Genomic DNA, 9,928 nt, shown 5'->3' on the forward strand with positions numbered 1-9,928 from the left:
ATTATCAATTGCAATTACTTCTGTAAAGTAGTTGACTACTCGAATTAATTCAAGCACTTAGAAATAGATAAAGTAGTTGACAATAAGTTAAATAGTGTATGTACATAATTAAGTTCATGAAAACTGGTGAAAAAGTAAAGATGGCAAAGTGAAATTTGGATACGTTGAAAACTAGTAAAGGAGCAAAGTTGCCAAAGAAATTTTTGGATATGTTATTTAGCATTAAATTTCCTTTAATTCACACAAAAATGACATCGATAACTGTTCTGGTTCGTGAAAATATCCCAAGTCAAATAAAAATGCAACTTTACAACTAAAACTCAGACAATAGACAATTTAAGCTTGCGAAAATTGGTGAATCCTCCTAATTCAAGTAAAAATCCTAATTTTCCAATAAAGCTTAGACAATATACAAGTTGAAGCATATGAAAACTAGTAAAGAAGTAAAGAGATTTTCGTTATGTTGTTTAGCATTAAATTACCTACACTTTGCAACAAAAATGGCGTCGATAACTTAATTCAAGTAAAACCGCAAGTTTTTAACTAAAACTGAAACCACAGGCTGGTGAAAACATAAGTAAATTTTGGATTTGTTATTCAGCATTAAATCCTGAATAATTGACATTAAAATGACCGAAATATCCTAATTTAAGTGAAAATACAAGTTTTTAAATGAAACTCAGACAATATTCAACTTTAAGCTTATGAATGCTGGTGAAGGAGTAAAGTTAGCAAAGTGAAAATGAAAGTAGTAAAACTAAATTTACTACAATTCGCGCAAACAAAAAGTAATTCAATTATAGTAGTTCAATTACTTGAAATTACATTTTTCAATTAAAGTAATCCAACTATCCACAGCTCTGCATAGCACCTACGCTATAATCAATAATTTTAGAAAATTTTGCTTTCTACGAAATCCATCTATAAATCTTGTGTTATTGTTCACCAAATTTGACACTGTAGAAATATAAAACCACATTTTTACAGTATTGCTTACTAAGCTGAGTTCTCACGTCAAATGCGGACAATGCAAATTTAACCCAACTCTGAGAATATATAATTGTATTACTAAATACAATGTTGTTATCAATTCTGTTACTACTTTCGTGAATAAATGTTAAAAAACTAAGTTGGAAACACGTTTGTAAATGTGTATTTTTTGTAACTCCTTTGTGCATTTCAGTAGGTTTATTTTGTCCAAAATTACAGTCACTTTTACTATTGTAAAGGTAACGTAATAATTTATTTATCTACGTTTACAAATACAACTTGTATGTAATTTGTATCACAACAGGTTAAGAGGAATGCCATCTACATTGCATGTTCAATACCATAAAACTAACGTAAATAGATTCATTTGAGATACTTACTAATGCACCCTAATCGTATAAATCACTATAGCTCGACAAAGAAACCGGTGTAAAAACGAAGACAAACGTACTAATAAACAGAAAAAAACATGGTGTTATGTAAATTTAATTCAATATAAGTCACCGGAGGGCAGCCGTTGTAATCTGGTCCGAGCTCGTTCTATCTTATCTTGGAGCAGGATTCCGGCGTTTTTGTCCTGCAGCGGTTCCAGTTGTTATTTCGGACTCCGGAGAGATAATAGGAATGGTTTTTCCGAAAGGACGATTTGTTGGTTACTTTAGAAATCAACTGGATGAAGGAGTGGCCGGTGGGAGGATCTTGCTGCTCAGTCTAGCGTGATTTAACTATTGTTACCAAAATTTCCTAGATAGGTAATCTGTTTTTTTCAGGTTTAAATATCAATTACCGCTGCCCACATAGCTGTAACAGTTTCCTTTGGAAACAAAGGCAAATTAGCAGTGAATATGCCGTCTTTTAATGGTTTTCTATTTCCGTATTCAGCGGCTATGATCTGACTGAAAAAGTCGTTATCTCTGTCAGGCTATCGTGGTGCATTGTCAACTAGTACTGTCAAGTCACGTTTAATCGCTTTATCAGATTCAAAGCAGGGCAAAAACTGCAAGTAATTTCTTAAATATATTTGAAACGACTAGACTTGTCCTGTTCCTGTCTGAATGTTCCTGTCCCTGTAGATTTGCACAGAGGGTGAATTTACCACTGTAACGAAAAATAATAAATTATGGGGTTAGGTTAGTTATATGCCCCACCGAGTTGATGCTGGCTCTGGGTTCAATTATGTTAAGACCTCATCAATTTTAGGGTCAACCAGCTGTAAGCGTATTTGGACGTTTATGAGGAATAACCATTGATTATTGCTTTCTCCCTTTATCCTACTTGATCCTAAAGAAGTAGATATATTGGACTTTTATTTGCCAATCCACTCTACTAGGCAATTGCGCTAAACTTAGTCGAATCAATGGATCTCTGCAATAAAGTCTCAAAGTTTGATTATATTGAATCCTACTTTCATGTAAGTTCTACCGTTTGGTTTCTTATCTATAGACATTCGATTTACTAAAGTGTTAAACTGCTAAACGTTTGATATTTATGTGATTTGGTGGAAAGTGTTTAATTCTTAAAAAGATATTCCCCAAGAATGTTTTCTTTCAGACAGAATTCAGTTGCATTTGTGATGTACGGTGTGCTTATTTGATGTATCTACTGCAAAAACATTGTTAAGTGAATCTAAGGCATTATATTATAATAATACTTAAACAACCATAGTAATTTAGATAAAGGGTAATCTCAACTACTGCTTACTTTACATAAAAGCATAATTAAATTTATCGGCTTCTTAACGAGCACTCATGTCGTTAAATCCCCCTTAAGCATATCCAACTTTATCCAAGAATTTTGGATTAGAAAAACACGTGAAAATCGCCATTACCATTACTGTCTCCAGTCAAAAAAAAACGACCGTACAACAAGATAAAGCTAAGTACCCACCGTTTTACGACTCACGTGACAAAAGACGATGACTTTATTGTATCGCTCCCTTGTCCCATAAAGTGAAGAACCCGCGATAAGTAATGCGTTTTATGCATTAACGCTCGTCTCAAAAGCGAAAAAAATCCTCGACGTATTGCGCATAATAATGCGCTATTCAAAAGTGAAATGTTACCCCCGAGATAATGCCAAACTTATGATGATTGCGTCGTCGTTTAAGCACGCCACTGTGGAAGCCATTTTCCCACGTCTTCGTTAGTTAAACAATAAAATAATCAAAGCAAGTTGGCACTGGGTTCCTACCATTGGAAATGGGTCTGTTCCGGTCCACCCATCTCAAAGTCGGGTTTATTAAATTTGACGCAAATACCGGAAGTACACAGCGGAACTAGGACCGCGATGGGCGGCCAGTGGGCGGGTTCAACAAGGGTTGGCATAAAAGGCAGTTTGTTTATTCTGTTTAACAAATATCAAATTTTAACAAGAAATGATGACTCTATTATTATGTGTAATCCTTTAAAAGCCTGCAAAAACGATAATATAACAGATCAATCAAATTTAGTCAATTTTGTTGTCGCTATAGAACACTGGTGCCTGTAATTTGTAAAAAAAAACAAATATACCTACAGTTATCAATGTGTTGCAATTTATTAAAACTGAAGCAGAAAAATCACTCAAAAAATGATTTATCTAACTGGAACAGTGAATCAAAAGCTTCATTAATCACTATCGAAGTCTAAACATTTTTCTATTCCTTGTAATTCACACTATCATTCTCGACAAATTTGAAAGAGTTTTAATGACAAACGCATCGGCTCCACCAACTGTTGTTATTTTAACTTTTTAATAGCACAAAGGCACAAAAGAGCTTTTAATTTGAGAGGCGGGCACGTAAAAGATACTATTGTAAATTCACACTTAATTATCAAGCTCCATTATAAAGATATGACAGGTAGAAAAAATAGTTGCGCCCTCTGGGTGGGACCGCAACCCTTATGCATTTGACAGATGTTTGTGCCATTTGAGGGGCGAGCTTTTATGAGACTTTCTTAGTTTTTTTCGGTAGTCGAGTCTAATAAGTGATATGAATCTAAAAAAAAATTTGTCAAACTTTAGCAAAGTGATGTATGAAAAAATAAATTTGATGTGGCTAGGAAAGTTCAAGAGATGCAACTCCCTTTAAATCAAATCCCTTGGCCAAAATTGTCAATTTTCAAAATCATTTATCATTGCTCTTCATTCTTCCACCCCTGCATAGCGTTTCCCCTATCTACGATGTTCCCATAAAAAAGCATCTCGTAATCCAACGCGCCACGATCCAAAATATTGAAACCTTATCACAATAACCAATAAATAACGGAAGTAATTATTTTTTTACTTGTTTCCGTGAATTATTGCTGGGGGTTGACGATATTGGCCGCAGAAAATGGCCCTTTTTGCAACGATAGATTTTATTTCGGATTAGGAAGTAATATTTATTTATGTCATTCTTCTTCGCTTCCGCTTCCGATTTATCTGCGCGGTTCTATTGTTCAGGCTGCGATTGTATTTTCTTTTACCAACTAGTAATAAAAAAACAAACACGTTTTAGCTAATAAAATTGCAACCGCTGAAATGGAAATTAATTTCGTTCCAATGTAGTAAAACATATTAGCAAAGGAACTCGAAATAAATGCCAACCCGAACTCGTGTGCTAACACGAAAACTTTAATGAAAAGTTCTCTCCTATTTCTTTTGTAATTAAACTTGGAGCATAAAGTTTATTGAAAACGCAAGGGCAAAGTTTTGTCTTGAATCTCCCTTTTAGGAGCAGTCAGCCAATTTACTTCTTTGATTGTGTAATCATGCCGAATGGGACATCTGCTAAATTAAAAACTACACTAGTTGCTTGACTAACAGAGGAATTTGAGAAATTTACTTTGGGAAGGGTGCACATGTATTACCTACTTTTTGGACATTCCATTAGCATATTTTAGATCGTAAGATTATTAAGGATGTAGAGAAAGAATTGGAAGAATCTTTTATAAACAGGTAATCTTTTAATTAATCTTAAATTTGACAAAAAGTTGGATTTTAGTCAGATATATAACATGATATTGTTATGTTTTTGGACATGTTGATGCTGGAGAATTCCTGGACACTAGCAACACATTTAGGTAAAGGCAACCAATGTTGAAAATAATCCTGAATTTCGTAGTAATTTCTTAATTTATTACCCACATTAAATCACTTAAATTACTCATACACGTCTGCGAGCGTTGTTGACATACTCATGCCTAGAAATTCTTGGTATACGGAATTTATTATCCCATAGAGGCGTCTGAACTGCACATTATTAGTTGAAAATTACGCATTCCGTGAGTCGGCAGCTATGACAAATCGATTTTTTCCAACAGTAGAACCGGACAGAAAAAACTGCACAACTACAATAATACTACCGAAAAATGACAACTATGTGCATAAAATTACAAATGTGGGTACGCTAAGCAATATCTAGTTATTTGTGCACGTCGGTGGGCCCCAAATATGAGGGTGCAATAATGAAAACACACAAAGCGAAACATTTCGAACAAAGAAAGTCAAATTGGGGTGCGTGTCGTTGCAGATGGCTTTTGCTTTAAAATAACGCTCGTCTGTAGGACATGAAAGATTACTGTGATGTCTGTTATTAAGCTTTTGTACGCGGTAACATGGTAATTTCAATTACCTTTTGGCTGGACACTTTGTCTCTTGTGGTAACATGCTAATGCGATTGTTGTGCATCGAAATTAAGAACGCGGCTCAACACTTTGTTTTTAGTAAATTGGGTAAATTACAAGCTTTCCAGAAATATTTTTGTGACTATGCTGTTTTTTACTTACAATTTTGTTAATAATAGACTTAAAACTTACACACGAAAAACCAAAAACACTAAAAAAACTTAAATATACAAAACACGTACAAAACATCCGGACAGAAATAACTAAAAGAGCAAAACATTTTCGCTCACTAACATACAAAGACAAAGGAATAAGCATAAGAACCGCCACAAAAATATACCAAGCCATCTGCAGACCTTTGTTAGACTACGGACATATAACTATGACAAACACAACTGAACGAAATAAACGGCACTTACAAACAACAGAACAAATCGCACTAAGAATAATAACACGAATAAGACATTCCCAAAACCCACTTCATAACCTCTCAAATGAGTTACTATACCAACGCACAAACTTACCAAGAATAACAGAAAGACTACAACAAATTCAAACAAAATGGAAAAACAACCCACATAACTGGACCATACTAAATCCTCTGTGTCTCACAAGACAGACAAGACAATCTCGCTTCCTATTTCCTACAACTACCCTACTAACTAACTTTTTTTTAAATACGTTATTTTGTAAATACTTTACCTAGTTAAGTTATACTTTATTCTGTAATCATATTACAGTATGTATCTCTTATCACATAGGCAGAAAGACCAAACTGGTCGATAGCCTGTTTCGTTGTAAACGAAATAAATATATACAGTGTGGAACAGCCAAATGGAATAAATTCGATAACGAATAAATGAGAGCGTGTTGGGAAAAACGCTTGGACATGTCGATTTGTATTTTGAGATGCGCATTTATTAAAAAAAAATAAAAATTATATAGGGTGTGTCATGTGACAGTGGCCGATACCAACTTTCTTATTTTAAATACAACCCCCTGTATATTATTAGTTTTTTGGATTCTTCAGAAAATTCTAGACATAATTCATGTACAATGTCCCATACCTATCTTCAACTGTTTCGGAAATATTAAGTGTTTTCAGATGTATTACAACAATTAACATTAAAAAAAGAAAATTATTTTATTTCACAAATTCGCTACATTACACTCAATACTTATTTTCACGAACATTTTGAACATCTCTTACATTGAAATTAATGTTTTTTTGTTTTTTTTTACATTATTTGTGAAATAAAATAATTTTCTTTTTTTAATATTAATTTTAGTAATACATCTGAAAACACTTAATATTTCCGAAACAGTTGAAGATAGGTATGGGACATTGTACATGAATTATGTCTAGAATTTTCTGAAGAATCCAAAAAAATTATAATATACAGGGGGTTGTATTTAAAATAAGAAAGTTGGTATCGGCCACTGTCACATGACACACCCTATATAATTTTTATTTTTTTTAATAAATGCGCATCTAAAAATACAAATCGACGTGTCCAAGCGTTTTTCCCAACACGCTCTCATTTATTCGTTATCGAATTTATTCCATTTGGCTGTTCCACACTGTATATATATATTCCAGAAATATTTTTGTGACTATGCTGTTTTTTACTTACAATTTTGTTAATAAAAAGTTTAAGCTAGTTCTGTTAGAGCCTTGTTGGATTTAATATTTTCTTGAATTCGTTGCTTTGGTAACATTAAGTGAATCTATCAGTTAAACACAGCCTTTCTGCATAACACTTTGGCCTTTAGGAGAAGAAATAATAAGAGTGTGGTTCCAAAACTGTTATGTAAGCATTGATAATACAATTTTCCAACAGGGGCATTCAAAGTTTCGTAGAAACGCCACGCTAATAAAACAAAGGATGACAACAATTTGAATGAGTAATTTTCAACATTCTACTATGTGAACATCCTTTTTAAACTATTCTAACATGCTCATTGGCTGTGTTAATCACTATTCTTAGAAGAATGTAAGTTCTCGTAACATTCGTGTATGTATAATTAAAAATGCGAAAAAACATTCAAATGGGCAACGAGAAAAATGCCTATAAACTTGTTTTAACCGGTCGCGTTATTACTTGATTTCCTCCTAACGTGTAAGCATTTTAATTAAGAAAGTTAATGAAGCAAACGTTGGAGCATTTATAAATTAAGTCCTTACAGACGAGCATGAAGAAGAATCAAGGATTTCTGGCACGACTAACACGACATTTTTGCTACTAATAATTGTTTCCTGTATGTGTTTGTCTTCTTCCGATTTTATTGATTGTGTGTTGTTATTTCAGTCACACGTTCTCTAGATTATTGTGCCGAAAATCCACATGATACCGACAAAGTAATTTTTGTCTTTCTTTTGCTGAATTTCAAGGCTAATATTCCCTACGGGTATACCCCCGAGTTTAGTAATGGCGCAAAACATTGAAAGTCATGAAGACATTGATATATCTTCCTTAAATGGAATTTTAAAGAAAAAAAATGAATAACTCGACGTTAATTAACGGACTTTAATAGACAGACATTGGTCGCGGTTGTTTCTTACCTGGGGCACGTCAAAATTAATTAAACGTTCTTTGTAGGCGCACACGCTATGCTTAAATCACGAGCCGTTCCTTTTTAGTACCCCTTTGACAGGACACCATTGTCCGTGCATGGAATGAATGCTCCAAAGAAACAATTAGGCACGAAACAATAGGGATCGTACATTGTCTGGCGGTACTGCGACATCTTAATAAGTACTTCTCATTACCATTATAATTAGGGAATGAATTTCAGGTAAAAAATCTAGTTTTTTTGTTAATGGCACCCCTTGGGCATGCTGTGGTCTTTTTAGTTTATTTTGATTTGGTACAGTAAAAAAATAATAAACAATCCCATAAAAGGAGTTCAATCGCCCAAAGACTCTTTTAATTGACGGTCAAAAACATATGTTTTCCTGCCCACATGTTTTGACTAATCTATTTGATGCCTCCGGTAAAATCTAATTTCTATTTAGCTCTTAATTATTATGATAATTTAAACGCTTATTGGATCTGTAAAAAAATTTAATAAATGGCTTGTTTTCAGGTAGAAGGATGGCAGTATGGCCGGGACACACTTTCGAAAATAGAAATTCCTCCCGTCTCATATTCTTGTTGGAAAATATGTTTATTAAAATTCGGTAAGACGAATACAGGAAGACGGCTCCGCGACAGATATATTCGTAAATAAATCATCCAGCTATAAGATGCACGTGGCATTTAATATATCCTCCTAAAAGTTAACGGCCCAAAACCGTTTTGGAAACGTTTTAGGTTTCATTAAATCCCGGATTTTTAAAACTGTTATTGCCGTCAGGGGCTTATTCGTTTTAGATCCAGGAACAACAAGCAAAAAAAGTAAATTGAAGCTGGATATTGCTGTGCTTTAAGCCTAAACCGAACATTATTTTCATAAACAGCACCCAAAATCCCTGATTTCTAATTAATTTCTTTTTATATGTATGAGTGTGAGGGTTGTACGAGTGTTGAAATTCAGTGGTGTGCGCCACTGTATTTATGAGATTGGTTGAAGAGACGTTTTTCGCTTTTCTGTCTGTAACCAGAAAATAATAGCCATTCGGCACCTACTCTCAGGTCATATCCGAGAACCGGGCCTTATCTACAAGATAAATGTGATCATAAGAACGCTACTTCGGCGACCACTGGATGTGTTTGCAGCTCGTTTTCCACCTATTTTTGATCGCGTCGAATTGATCGTTTTCTCCATTTTATTCATCTGATAGCTCAAAATACTCATACCTACCTAAAGTCAGAGGCGGATCACCAAACAATGCAAAAAACACAACATCATAGCTGATATAGTCCCTGCGCTACTGATTTTTTAGATTAAACGTGAATAATGATTTCTTTCTCCTACAGAGACGCAAATCCCGAATCGATCGTAACCATTAGAGAGAATCCCGGAAAGCTGGATGCACTAAACACTACATGTGTGCGAAGGGGATTACAAGATTCTAATCGTTCATTCCGTTATGTCAGACATAATCCAGATACCTGGAGCATAATTTTGAAGCGCTCTTTAATGGCTTTGTATCGGGATATTTGGAGAAATATAAGCTTTCAATGTTGAGGCATAAATGCTCTTAATCGAGCTAATCTTGATGTTAATTTTTCATTTAAGATAAGTTATTATTACGGTCTTTTACTTGAACAAACAAACTTTCATTTTAGACGATTTGGGGCCGACATATAATATTCGTCTTTTGAAATCAAACTATCTAGTTTACCCATCCATCCATCCAAAAATATGTATAACTAGGTTCACAAATATCAGTAATTTTTCAAAATGTC

At 34.0% G+C, this 9,928-nt stretch overlaps 2 long non-coding RNA genes across 2 annotated transcripts; one reads left to right on the forward strand and one right to left on the reverse strand.

The window, feature by feature from the left end:
* Positions 1-1,458: 1,458 nt before the first annotated feature.
* On the reverse strand, positions 1,459-1,898 carry LOC145728243 (uncharacterized). The gene is made up of 2 exons (XR_014178030.1): positions 1,778-1,898; positions 1,459-1,715 (listed from the first exon to the last, which is right to left on the reverse strand). It is a non-coding gene; the product is annotated as an uncharacterized LOC145728243 (long non-coding RNA).
* A 65-nt stretch (positions 1,899-1,963) lies between these two features.
* Positions 1,964-9,142, forward strand: LOC145728241 (uncharacterized). Its single transcript, XR_014178029.1, has 3 exons — positions 1,964-2,120; positions 2,191-2,401; positions 8,664-9,142. It is a non-coding gene; the product is annotated as an uncharacterized LOC145728241 (long non-coding RNA).
* The last annotated feature ends 786 nt before the right edge of the window (positions 9,143-9,928 follow it).

This window comes from Ips typographus, linkage group LG4 (assembly GCF_016097725.1).
Source record: "Ips typographus isolate SLU linkage group LG4, UJ_Ityp_2.0, whole genome shotgun sequence".
Classification (NCBI taxonomy): domain Eukaryota; kingdom Metazoa; phylum Arthropoda; class Insecta; order Coleoptera; family Curculionidae; genus Ips; species Ips typographus.